Source organism: Acipenser ruthenus, chromosome 8, assembly GCF_902713425.1.
Source record: "Acipenser ruthenus chromosome 8, fAciRut3.2 maternal haplotype, whole genome shotgun sequence".
Lineage (NCBI taxonomy): Eukaryota > Metazoa > Chordata > Actinopteri > Acipenseriformes > Acipenseridae > Acipenser > Acipenser ruthenus.
The window spans coordinates 15,292,912-15,306,271 of NC_081196.1; positions in this window are offsets into that span (position 1 = coordinate 15,292,912).

The following is a 13,360-nucleotide window of genomic DNA, read 5'->3' on the forward strand; positions in this document are numbered from 1 at the left end:
ACAGAAAACAAAAACATTGCTTATGCAACAGATGTAAAACACTAAAATGTATTTAAAAGAGATCTTCCAAAATAAAATACAAATGCTCACCACTCCTGTATAACCATAAATCAAAACTACTTCATATCACTGCATCATAAATCACAAATCATAAAATAACATGTTTTGACAACAAATATAAATCAAAAGGTGTTTAACAGGTACTTATTAATTAATATCAAATGATAATAACAACGGATGGCAATTTTAAAGTAAGATTTGAACATAGATAAAAAGGGAGTATCATTCCATGTGGCTTACCTTCACAACAGAAAACAAAAACATTGACCTCTGACATGTGGGAAGTCACAATAGAATAGAGGGTACAATAAGACATTTCCACAGGGGGTCTCAATTAAACCAGCTCCCCCTGGTGGTAACAAACAGAAACTGTACTCTAGGCTACATCCACCCCCTCTTTGGGTGATGGCGTCCTCGACATCAAATTAACTTGAGTTAAGTAACACAACTTTGTACAACATGTCAGTCACATAAATGGTGTTCATTTCAGTTAAACAGCTGTTTCTTTTCTAAGCACCCTTTGTCTAACTTTATGCCATATTTTCCGCCCTCTCTCTATTTTTTGTGTGTTGGTCTCAAAAACGGGGATTGCTTGCCTATATGCTAATTTCTTTGGGGGGTGTCTTTCTCTTAAGGGATACCTTCTCAGGGGTTCAAGTGGCTGTGAGCGGGTAGCACTCACTGGGGCCTGATCTAAATTTGTAGACTGCTGCAGTCTAAACTCAATCTGTCTTTTCTGTGTGGTCAGGTTGGACACAGTTTCTTCAACATCTTGAGTGAGTGGGGTGCTCACTGTGGTATCTCCATCAAGGATTTCCTTTCCAGGTGTTCCCTCTGTGCTTTCATCAGAATCAACATCAGATTTGTAAGCTTCTTTCTGATCATCAGCCAGGTCAGTCAGTTCTTCAGAGGGTCTGCTAGGCTGAGGAGAACTTGGTGGACTTGTAATGACCTCTACATCAACATCAGACTCACTGTCAGACGCATCACTCTCAGAGACTTCACTTTCTGATGGTCTGACTCCATCATTTTGTGTTCGCTCTCGCTCCATTGGGAAGAACATACACTGGGTCAGAAGGTTGCGGTGTACCACACGTTCCTTCTCACCATCTTCAGAGCGCACAACGTACACTGGGATGCCAGGCTGTTTTTTTACAACCACATAGGGCTGGGACTCCCATCTATCAGCCAATTTCTGCCTCCCTTCAACATGGCAATTTTTGATTAGCACTCTATCCCCTCGCTGAAATTGGCAATCTCTGGCCTTGCGATCATATTGCTCCTTCTGTTGTTCTTTTGCATGCCTAGACATCTGGTTAGCCTGATCGAAAGCAAAGGACAAGCAATCATGAAGGTTTTGTACAAACTCACTGTATTCCACAGGCTCTTCACCAGAGGACAATCCAAAAATCACATCAATTGGGAGTCTAGGGTGCCTTCCAAACATCAAAAAGTAAGGTGCGTATCCTGTTGAATCATGCTGTGTGCAGTTATACGCATGTGTCATGGCATCAACATAGTCGTGCCAATTGGTTTTGAGATTTGGAGCCAGTGTGCCTAACATATTCATGATGGTTCGATTAAATCGTTCTGTAGTCCCGTTACCTTGAGGGTGATAGGGAGAGGTCCGTGTCTTGGAGATGCCGGTGATCTTGCATAACTCTCCCACTACCGCGCTCTCAAAGTTGCGACCTTGGTCAGCATGAATTCTGGCCGGAAACCCAAATCTACACAGGAAATTTCGCCACAGCACTTTGGCAACCGTACTTGTTTTTTGGTCTTTCGTGGGATATGCTTGCGCAAACCGGGAGAAGTGATCTGTGACTACAAGCAGGTTTTCAATTCCACCTCTAGATTTCTCTAATGTTAAAAAATCAATGCAGATGAGCTCCATAGGGGCATTTGTATGGATACTCACTAAAGGTGCTCTGGGACCTGCAGTGGGAGTTTTTCGAAGACAACACCTCTCACATCGTTCACACCAGTCTTTGATCTCAGTGTGCATTCGAGGCCAGTAGAATCTTGCGCGAATTAAAGCAAATGTTCTGTCCAAGCCCAGATGGCCTGAATCATCATGCAGAGCCTTCTTTGCAACCACTCTCAGTTTCTCTGGCAGAACTAACTGGTCTACTGCATTTCTCTGTACATCCCTAATTTTGCGGTACAAGATTCCATCCTTTACCACTAACCTCCTCCACTCTTTTAGGAGCAAGCGGATCCGCTCTCCCTCAACCAGTCTTTCACTTCGTCTAGGCTTGATGCCCTGTGTCTTGTAGTATAGCGCTCTTCCTATCACGGGATCTTCTCTCTGGGCTACCCTTACCTCCTGTTTAGTCATTGCTGGTAAAACATCAGTTCCAGAACCCATAAAGGCCTCAGGAGGACAGACCGGTGACTGTTCAGACTCTGCTTCCGAGTCAGGGGCCTTCAGTTCAGGAGATCCAGCCGCATCTGCTGACAGGTTTTGTGGAGAAGTTACACATGTCTTCACGGTTTGCATATAAGTGTGTTGCAAAGAGGTACGAAGAACTTCAGCTACATCCTGCCTTGGCATTCTAGACAGACCATCCGCGTTTGCATTAGAATTCCCACGTCTATACTGAATGTCAAAATCAAACATGGCTAGTTGTGAAACCCAGCGTTGGCCAGTGGCATCCAGTTTGGCAGAGGTCATGACATACTTAAGTGGATTGTTATCTGTAAGAACAGAGAATTTGTGTCCATAAAGATGGTCATAAAACTTATCTGTTACTGCCCACTTTAGGGCCAGAAACTCAAGTTTGTGTGCGGGATAGCGAGTTTCAGCTGGACTCAGACCCCTACTTGCATAAGCGATCACTCTTTCACAACCATACTGGATTTGAGCTAGTACCGCACCAAGACCTTCTCCCGAAGCATCGACCTGGAGTAAAAAAGGTAAGTTGTAGTCAGCATAGCCAAGCACTGGTGCTGTGGTAAGCTTTTCCTTCAACATCTGAAAGGCTTTCTCGTGTTCCTCTCTCCAACAGAAAAGGGGTTCAGGGACAGCAGGCTTCTTAGGCCCTCTTTTCTTTCTGCGGGGATCCCCAGACGTCAGGCGGTACAGTGGTGCAGCAGCCGCTGCATATCCCTCCATAAATCTTCTGTAGTAGCCACAGAAACCTAGGAACTGCAGGACTTCTCTACGGTTGGCTGGCCTCTTCCAGTCTCTCACCTTACTAATTTTTTCTGGATCAGTCATAATCCCTTTAGCAGATACTACATGACCTAAATACTGCACTTCTTTTCTAAGCAGATGGCATTTTTGGGGTTTTAGCTTTAGACCATGCTCACGTAGTCTATCAAATACCAACTGAAGTCTTTCCAGGTGTTCTTCAAAGGTCTTAGAAAACACTACGATATCATCGAGGTAAATAAGTAGACTAGCAAAATTCATATCACCCAGACAACACATCATTAGCCGTTGGAAAGTTGAGGGAGCGTTTTGCAAACCGAAGGGCATTCTATTTGCTTCATATAGTCCCATTGGGGTACTGAATGCAGTTTTATATTTGTCCTTCTCTGCAACTTCCACCTGCCAATAGCCTGAGATTAGGTCCAGCGTGGAAAAGTATTTAGCCTGTCCCAAAGCCTCCAGTGCCTCCTCAATCCTAGGGAGAGGAAATGCATCTCTGGTACTACGCAAATTTAGCTTCCTGTAGTCGACACAGATCCTCAAAGACCCATCCTTTTTGGTGACCACAACAATGGGGGATGCAAATGGGCTTTTGCTCGGGCGAATCACTCCTGCCGCCTCCATATCAGTGATGGTCTTCCTTACCTCCTGATACTGTGAGGGAGGTATTTTCCGGTATGGTAGACGGAATGGTTCTGGGTCGACTAAGGGGATCTCATGCTGCACTGTCTTGGTGTGGCCATAGTCAAATGGGTGCTGGGAGAAGACATCAGAGTTCTTCCTTAGGAGACCCTCAAGCTGGGTAAGCTGCCCTTCATTATCCGTCACGGACCGGCTTAGATCAACAGAGAGCATCCAATCTTCCCTCATTCCACTGTTGGCTGCAGTTTGACTTTGGCAAGCCCCAAATGACTTGACCTCTTTGTGTGGGCCCTTATCCCTCGGACCTCGTAGGGCTTGTTGCTGGGGTTCAATCTGGCTGGTCATCTTACCAACGCCTGTGGTCTCCTGGATGTCTTGTATTAAAAAGACATCAGCAAGGTAGGTGTTAGGTTTAATAACCGCTGGCTTTGCAGACAGGTTTAACACTCGAACAGGCACATATCCATTCTTTATATTCATCAGTACACGGCCAATGGCGAGTCCCCCTGGAGTTTTCAGTGCATTTTGGCCTTCAATGAGCGCTGTATAAGGAGCCCTGCTAGGTCCTTTTGGAGCTTTGCACACCACATGTGCTTCTTCTCCGGCTGGAATGACGCATACTCTGTGACTGGCGTATCTCACCGAGCCTACCCTGCCTTCAACTCCTCCTTGCTCCGTCTTACCAACCTCCAGGAAGGCGGAGTACCATTCTGGGTGCTGTTGCTTCACCGCAGCAAGATAATGTCTCCCATGGCTAGCCTGCAAGTGCCTCCTACTGGCCCGAATGACATTCGTTCCGATGAGCAGTGGAACCTCCATTCGATACTCTGTGGCAGGAACAACAAAAGCAGGTACATTTTCATACACTTTATCCAAGAATTTAAGTGTGAGCAGCAACACACCATAGTGAGGAACCTGCTGTCCTCCAGCTCCTTCAATGGGAACGTCTGAGGACTCCCTCTTCTGCTTGCACAGATATGAATGCTGGCGACAAAACTCATCTGTAATGGTAGACACTTGTGAACCAGAATCAATAAGAGCTCTACACACAGTTCCATTGACTTTTACATTTCCTTCATTACTAGGCCCTATCAATGGTGTGCTACTTGTATCCTGTATAAAGCTTTGCATTGGTTTCTCAGTATGAGGACTTCGCTGGTTGCCTGTAGATGCCCCGTCTGCCACAGGCTCTAGGAGTTTAAAGGATGCACACCCTGCTCTACATTGTCAGCCTTATTGCCACCATCCTCAGGTAAGATGGTTCTACATAAACGTGAAACATGTCCGGGTTTTCCACAGCGGTAACAGACTAATCCAGCACTCTTGTGTGCATTGTCTTTGCTCTTCAGGAATGGCGGTGGCATTTGTGCTGTAACAGGAGAGCTCACAGTCACGTTGGTTTCCAGTCTTGACAGCCTTGCCATTTGCTCTTCTTGACTTAGTGCCAGTCTTTTCACAAGCTCAGTCAATTCAGACAGTTCCGAGTTGTGCCTAGATTGTGTGATTGGAGTACCCTTGCTGTTGCACTGTGATGTCTCACTGAATGCTGCAGCATGAACCTGGTTTAGGGTTTTCTTTGGTTTTGTCTGAGAAAATTTTTTAGACTCCCGAGATAAGTTTCGGAGTTCAGCTTGCAGCTCTCGGAAGCTAAGCAGTCTGGGCTTCATTGGTGCAACTCTCAAATAGACTTCTTCATCGTGCAGTCCTCTCAGGAATTGACGTGTTAATTTACCATCCCGGTCTGGAAAGGGGTTGTTCCTATTCTGTGTTTCTTCCACTGAGCGTAACACAGCATCCAATGCTATGGCATAAGAGCAGGCTGACTCTCCCGGTTTCTGACTTCGTTCATAGAAGTCTGCCAGAGGGTCTAGTGACAGCTGAGTCTCGCTGTATTCCGCTCTGAGCTCTTCAAATGCTCTGCTTGGCGTCTGCTCGCTCACTGGTATGTTCAGGACAAGCTTTCTGGCTTCCCCACTCAGATGCCTCACTACAGTTGCAAAACGAAGATTGGGAGGCATTGCTCCTGCATCAAGAAGGTACTGTATATCCCTGATCCAATCTTCAATTAACACTTTACTGTCTGCATTTCCACTAAAGACTGGTACATTTTTCACTTGATGCGATGATGTAAGAGTGTAAAGTGGGGCAGGTGAATGAAAAGAAGCATTCATTACAGGGGTGTTAACCAATGGGGACGCCCGCTGCTGGCTTCCACTGGGGTTCATGGGAAACTGACAGGGATAGGCTGGAATTCTTGGATCATAATGTAACTCCTGATGCTGTTCGGGTTTGACATCCTCTGCTCTGATCCAGTTGGTGCGGTGTTGATCATGGGCATCTTGGGCAATTGCTGGCCTTGTTGTGGGTGAGTAGCCTACTGTGGAAGTAATATTGGCATTTGGCAAAAAGTTTACCACCTTGGGCCTAACTGCACTCTGAGGAAAGGGACTACCAACATACAAGTGCTCCACGGCCACCGAAATATCATCCCTGGCTCTTGTCTCTAATCCCCTACCCTGTTCATGGTCATTGCTTGCCTGACCTTGAGGTGTTTGTGCATAGCCTTGAGGTAGCCATGGGGTACCAGGCATTTGCTGCCCCACTCCTTGTGGGTTAAAAGTAGAGCTAACCTCAGGGTGCTGCATATCTTACACTGTATTACACGATTACACAGGAGAAATAAACAGTACAGTATGATTATGATTACAATTACTGAAGTATATAGATTAGTATATAGTATGCATATATTTAATACCGTACTTAATTGCCCCAACTTTAAAATCAGTTTAGGTAATGTGTGCCACACTCAATATCAGACCTCTAAATATTATACAGATACAAGGCTTGCTATATTCTATTAATAAAGAGAGATATTGCTATTGCAATTGTGTGATAATCTTTGCAACTATACAGTAAGCAGATATAGGTTTATGTGTTTGTAAGGTGGGTTTGACACTCAAACCTGACAATTGCACCATTCAGCTTCTGGGATTCCAGCAACGAGGTGTTGGCGTTGAAGTCCAGGTTGTGAAGGGATCCCTCAAAGGTAAAGCAGTGATGTGGGGAATGCTGGCTTGGTTAGGCTCCCTCTGACACCACGGTCCATCGTTGTAACAACATAAAACTGTGTTGATCTTTTTTTTTTTTTTTTTTTTTTTTTTTTTTTTTTTTATATATATAATTTTTTTAATATATATATATTATTTTATTTATTTGAACCCGCATACAGTTAGGTCACGGCACCAGATGTAAGACCACCTTACGTAGTCCTACTATATTACTACAGACACACTAACTCTGCCTGTAGCAAAGCAAAACAAAACCAACATTTACTACAGAACGATACCAGTACAAGCAAAACTCTTTTAAAATAATATTCAGACCCTACAGTAGTTATTATAGGCTAGTGACTTTGCGTTGTGTTATTTTCTTATTTCTTAATTTAGTTTTAAAATAAAACTAATTCAACCTTTTGATATTTTGCGGGTGATCAAACACAGTTTTATTGTTTTTCCTTCTTTTGTTGGTGCAGTCACATCCAGACAGTCATCCAGTCTTCACAACAGAAAACAAAAACATTGCTTATGCAACAGATGTAAAACACTAAAATGTATTTAAAAGAGATCTTCCAAAATAAAATACAAATGCTCACCACTCCTGTATAACCATAAATCAAAACTACTTCATATCACTGCATCATAAATCACAAATCATAAAATAACATGTTTTGACAACAAATATAAATCAAAAGGTGTTTAACAGGTACTTATTAATTAATATCAAATGATAATAACAACGGATGGCAATTTTAAAGTAAGATTTGAACATAGATAAAAAGGGAGTATCATTCCATGTGGCTTACCTTCACAACAGAAAACAAAAACATTGACCTCTGACATGTGGGAAGTCACAATAGAATAGAGGGTACAATAAGACATTTCCACAGGGGGTCTCAATTAAACCAGCTCCCCCTGGTGGTAACAAACAGAAACTGTACTCTAGGCTACATATACAAGAAATAATAATAATATTGAATTATTTTCAGGAAATGCTTGTCAAATGGAAGTACATGAATTGAATAGCTTTGCATTAAATAATGCATTTTGCTCTGGTACATGTTTATTTTTAGATTTGATTTTGACGCGGATGACGTTAGAAATTCTTTATTCTATAGGAGTCTTGAACACTCAGAATGTATTCAACAACACTTCTTAAAATTTAAATCCATCTCCAGGCTATATTCTGGAACTTTTTTTGTGTTTAATCTTTATTGTAGTTAACTGAGATATATTATGGCAGATTAGCAGTGCTGTCAGATACGTGGAGAATAAATACATCTATCAACTATTTGTACCATAAAAACAATAATCTAAATGTCGAAAATTAAATTCCATTTTGCAGTTAAATACAATGGCATATCAAACAAGTATAATATGAAATGTATTTAAAACTGTGTTCCAATTGTAACAAAACTTAATTATCACAATCAAGATTTTGAAAAGCAATACGAAGTCGATAAATGTGTGTGTAAGTGTTGGTGTGTTTTTAACAGAATGCAATGTCTGTTTTTAAATGAAATGTCATGACAGAAATTAAATCCAAGTAATGTTGAAAGAGTTTAAATAGTTTTAAACAGTAAAATCAGTACAATTTCAATTCAGCAGCACAACTCACTCATTGTATATTCCAAATCTAAGGTTTATTTTATTCATACACTGTCAAATGTTCTTGCAAAACTACTAATCAAAAGAATATTTAGCTTTAAATGACATTTTCAGACTTTTAATGTGTGTAATCTTTGGGGAAGGTTCTTATTGCAATTACAAAAACTGAAGCTGCTCTTCAGTTCTACATTATTTACCTGCCACAGACATCTGTAAGCCAGGTTAGATAAACACCAGCGCCATCTAGTGCACAGTTGTGTATTGCCAGCAATACAAAAATAAATGTTATCTTTCATACCTGGGTACAAGATGGTGCTTGCTCTATGTGTTCAATATGCATGTGTGTGTTCCGGGATATACAGTGCCTTGCGAAAGTATTCGGCCCCCTTGAACTTTGCGACCTTTTGCCACATTTCAGGCTTCAAACATAAAGATATGAAACTGTAATTTTTTGTGAAGAATCAACAACAAGTGGGACACAATCATGAAGTGGAATGAAATTTATTGGATATTTCAAACTTTTTTAACAAATAAAAAACTGAAAAATTGGGCGTGCAAAATTATTCAGCCCCTTTACTTTCAGTGCAGCAAACTCTCTCCAGAAGTTCAGTGAGGATCTCTGAATGATCCAATGTTGACCTAAATGACTAATGATGATAAATAGAATCCACCTGTGTGTAATCAAGTCTCCATATAAATGCACCTGCACTGTGATAGTCTCAGAGGTCCGTTTAAAGCGCAGAGAGCATCATGAAGAACAAGGAACACACCAGGCAGGTCCGAGATACTGTTGTGGAGAAGTTTAAAGCTGGATTTGGATACAAAAAGATTTCCCAAGCTTTAAACATCCCAAGGAGCACTGTGCAAGCGATAATATTGAAATGGAAGGAGTATCAGACCACTGCAAATCTACCAAGACCTGGCCGTCCCTCTAAACTTTCAGCTCATACAAGGAGAAGACTGATCAGAGATGCAGCCAAGAGGCCCATGATCACTCTGGATGAACTGCAGAGATCTACAGCTGAGGTGGGAGACTCTGTCCATAGGACAACAATCAGTCGTATACTGCACAAATCTGGCCTTTATGGAAGAGTGGCAAGAAGAAAGCCATTTCTTAAAGATATCCATAAAAAGTGTCGTTTACAGTTTGCCACAAGCCACCTGGGAGACACACCAAACATGTGGAAGAAGGTGCTCTGGTCAGATGAAACCAAAATCGAACTTTTTGGCAACAATGCAAAACGTTATGTTTTGCGTAAAAGCAACACAGCTCATCACCCTGAACACACCATCCCCACTGTCAAACATGGTGGTGGCAGCATCATGGTTTGGGCCTGCTTTTCTTCAGCAGGGACAGGGAAGATGGTTAAAATTGATGGGAAGATGGATGGAGCCAAATACAGGACCATTCTGGAAGAAAACCTGATGGAGTCTGAAAAAGACCTGAGACTGGGACGGAGATTTGTCTTCCAACAAGACAATGATCCAAAACATAAAGCAAAATCTACAATGGAATGGTTCACAAATAAACATATCCAGGTGTTAGAATGGCCAAGTCAAAGTCCAGACCTGAATCCAATCGAGAATCTGTGGAAAGAACTGAAAACTGCTGTTCACAAATGCTCTCCATCCAACCTCACTGAGCTCGAGCTGTTTTGCAAGGAGGAATGGGCAAAAATTTCAGTCTCTCGATGTGCAAAACTGATAGAGACATACCCCAAGCGACTTACAGCTGTAATCGCAGCAAAAGGTGGCGCTACAAAGTATTAACTTAAGGGGGCTGAATAATTTTGCACGCCCAATTTTTCAGTTTTTTATTTGTTAAAAAAGTTTGAAATATCCAATAAATTTCGTTCCACTTCATGATTGTGTCCCACTTGTTGTTGATTCTTCACAAAAAATTACAGTTTCATATCTTTATGTTTGAAGCCTGAAATGTGGCAAAAGGTCGCAAAGTTCAAGGGGGCCGAATACTTTCGCAAGGCACTGTATCTTTCAAAATGAAAAATAATGTTTATTTTAATTGGTTTATTCCTAGCAATTTTTGAGGGGTTCTCAAGAAAAAGTGTGACCCAGGTACTAACATACATCAGGTACTGTACTTCTATATCCCCACCAGGGCCAGATTAAACAGGTATTAGGCAATAAGTAAGGGGGCTGCGACTAAGATTAAAGGGGCAGTTCTGTAAATATATAAATATATATATATATATATATATATATATATATATATATATATATATATATATATACATATATATATATATGTATATATATACATATATACATATATACATATACACACACACACACACACACACACACACACACACACACACACACACATATATATATATATTTAAAACAAGGATAGAACCTGCTAAATAAACTCTAGGACTTGTAGAACAGGAGAAATTATGTTTGAAGCGGCGAGTGTCAGTGAAACTGCAGTGAACAGAGCCGAAATCCACCACCAAGTGTAAAAAATAATAATAATAAAAAAAACACTAATATTTCAAAAGGTGTTTTTACCGGATTTAATGTAAATCACGGATTTTTTCCTAGATTTAACCAAAAGATGTCGAGTGGGATTACATGTTAGCTTCAGGTATACCAGGTATACCGGTGACCCGTGTAATGTCAGAAAGCGACTTTTGATGTTGTCACTTTGAAAGTGGTACCGGTGCATTCAATTGCGATCTGATGGGTGTTTCCCTATTGTCATTTACCATTAACACAGTATTTTTTTGCAAACTTAAACTGGAAACAGAAATCAATTTCTCTAAAAAAAAAAAAAAATCACGACAAACAAGACAAAAGTTGCACAAGTAAAAAATGTATGAAGGGGCGGCATATAAAAAGTTTGCACACCACTGCTGGCCTAGGGGCCCACAGCTGTCAGGGGGGACATGGCGAGGATCGAGCTGTCCCTGCTCTTTTCTCCATAACTTGCTTAAATGTACCAATACATCCCCTTTGCTTGTGTGGCAAAGATTTCTGTACTAGTGATGTTTGTTAATAAAAAAAAATAATAATTAACAAGTCTGAAGTCAACCTTTTACCTTTAACCTCTGACCTAACGTGCAGCAGACAATCCTATTCAAATCTACTGGTATCATTTCTGACATTTATTACGATATTATGATACATTTTTTTGGTGTTTTATATATAAAATATTTATCATTTATGTGTGTTTGTTTGTCACTGGCAGAACTTTCACAGTATTGTTATGTTATACCACTTTAAATTTAGCTAACAAAAAAAATCTACGACTAATTTAAAAAAATACTAAAAACCATATTTTAAAAATGAATAACACCGAATCACAAATAATGTAGCAATCCAAATACAGATAAATGGATATTTCACAACTGCATAACTTTGCATAATGGGCGGCACAGTGCTGGTTAGCCCTACTGCCTCACAGCGCCAGGGTCCTAGGTTCGAATCTGGCCTAGGGTACTGTCTGTGTGGAGTTTGCATGTTCTTCCCATGTTTGCATGGGTTTTCTCCGGGTACTCCGGTTTCCTCCCACAGTCCAAAGACATGGTATATACCAGAGTCCTGTTTTTGATTCCTGACTGAAGAGGAAATCTTTTAAATATTTTTTTTGGTTTATTTTTTTATCTTTTCATCTTTTATTACAATTTTTGTCTTTGGTGAACAACGGACTTCAGGTATTTATATTCGAAATTTCTAAAACATGGACATTCTCAACCCCCCCCCCCCTCCGAATGCCTGCTTATTCTGTACACATTTATTTATTTATTTTTTTTAAATTGACATTCTAATTTATATATGGTCTGGACAATGGGTGATCTAGCTCCCAGACACTGCTATAAATGACACTGTGCTCAGTACTTTCCTGACTGAATTCTACCCATTTGTACATACCAAATATATTGTACACCACAGATTTTGGAATTACTTCAAGGAATTGTAGTTTTCTATTTTAAGTCTGGCAATACTGGTACACCCCCCTATTGTATACTATGAGTGTATGTTGGAGCAACTACCTCTCTGACACATTGTATGCAAAACACCTGTCTTCAATTTTAAAGTCATCATTGTCACCATTTCTGACAGTGATCCTGTATTAGAGATGAGATCATCCTCAAATAATTACCAGTACTACTGCAGAGGTATCCAACGAGGCTGTCTGTCTGCAATAATTCTAGTTCACAAGTAGGGGTTTTATCAAACTTCTCTACTTAGTTAAACTCCGCTCTAGTAAAACTTTAATATTTAATATCCTCCCCATGTCAGTGTCTTTTTTTTTCTCCAGAAATGCCGATATTACGTGTAAACTGTTAGACAAAAAGATCACTTTCAGACTTTGTGAATATTACATTTTCTTTGTCTCTCCAGCAGGGGTCAGCATTATCAGTAGGACAAAAGCATATACATGGTTCTGTCATTGATGATGTCATGATGCCCTTGTAAAATGAATGCACCACATTACGCTATTTCATTTTATCCCATTTTTCTCATGCCAGTGAATATTACTAATGGAAATGAAAGGTTACGTTGTTTTATTTGTTGCGCACTTTTGCACGGGCTCAAACAACCAATCAAAACACAACGCAGTGAGACAACACATTACAGACATGTTGTTTCTATTATTATTTTTGCGCAGTGACTTTCGAAAACAGTGTCAACATTAAAAGTACAATTTAAATTCTGTATAAAAGCTATAAATATCAACGAGCCTTTTATTATGCGTTTTTTGCGTATGAAAAAAAACAACCCGCAAACATTTTTGGCACGAAATCAAATTCTACTAACAATTCATACTTCGTATGTAACCGGTCACCGATATTTTTTAGAGCAAACTTAAGTT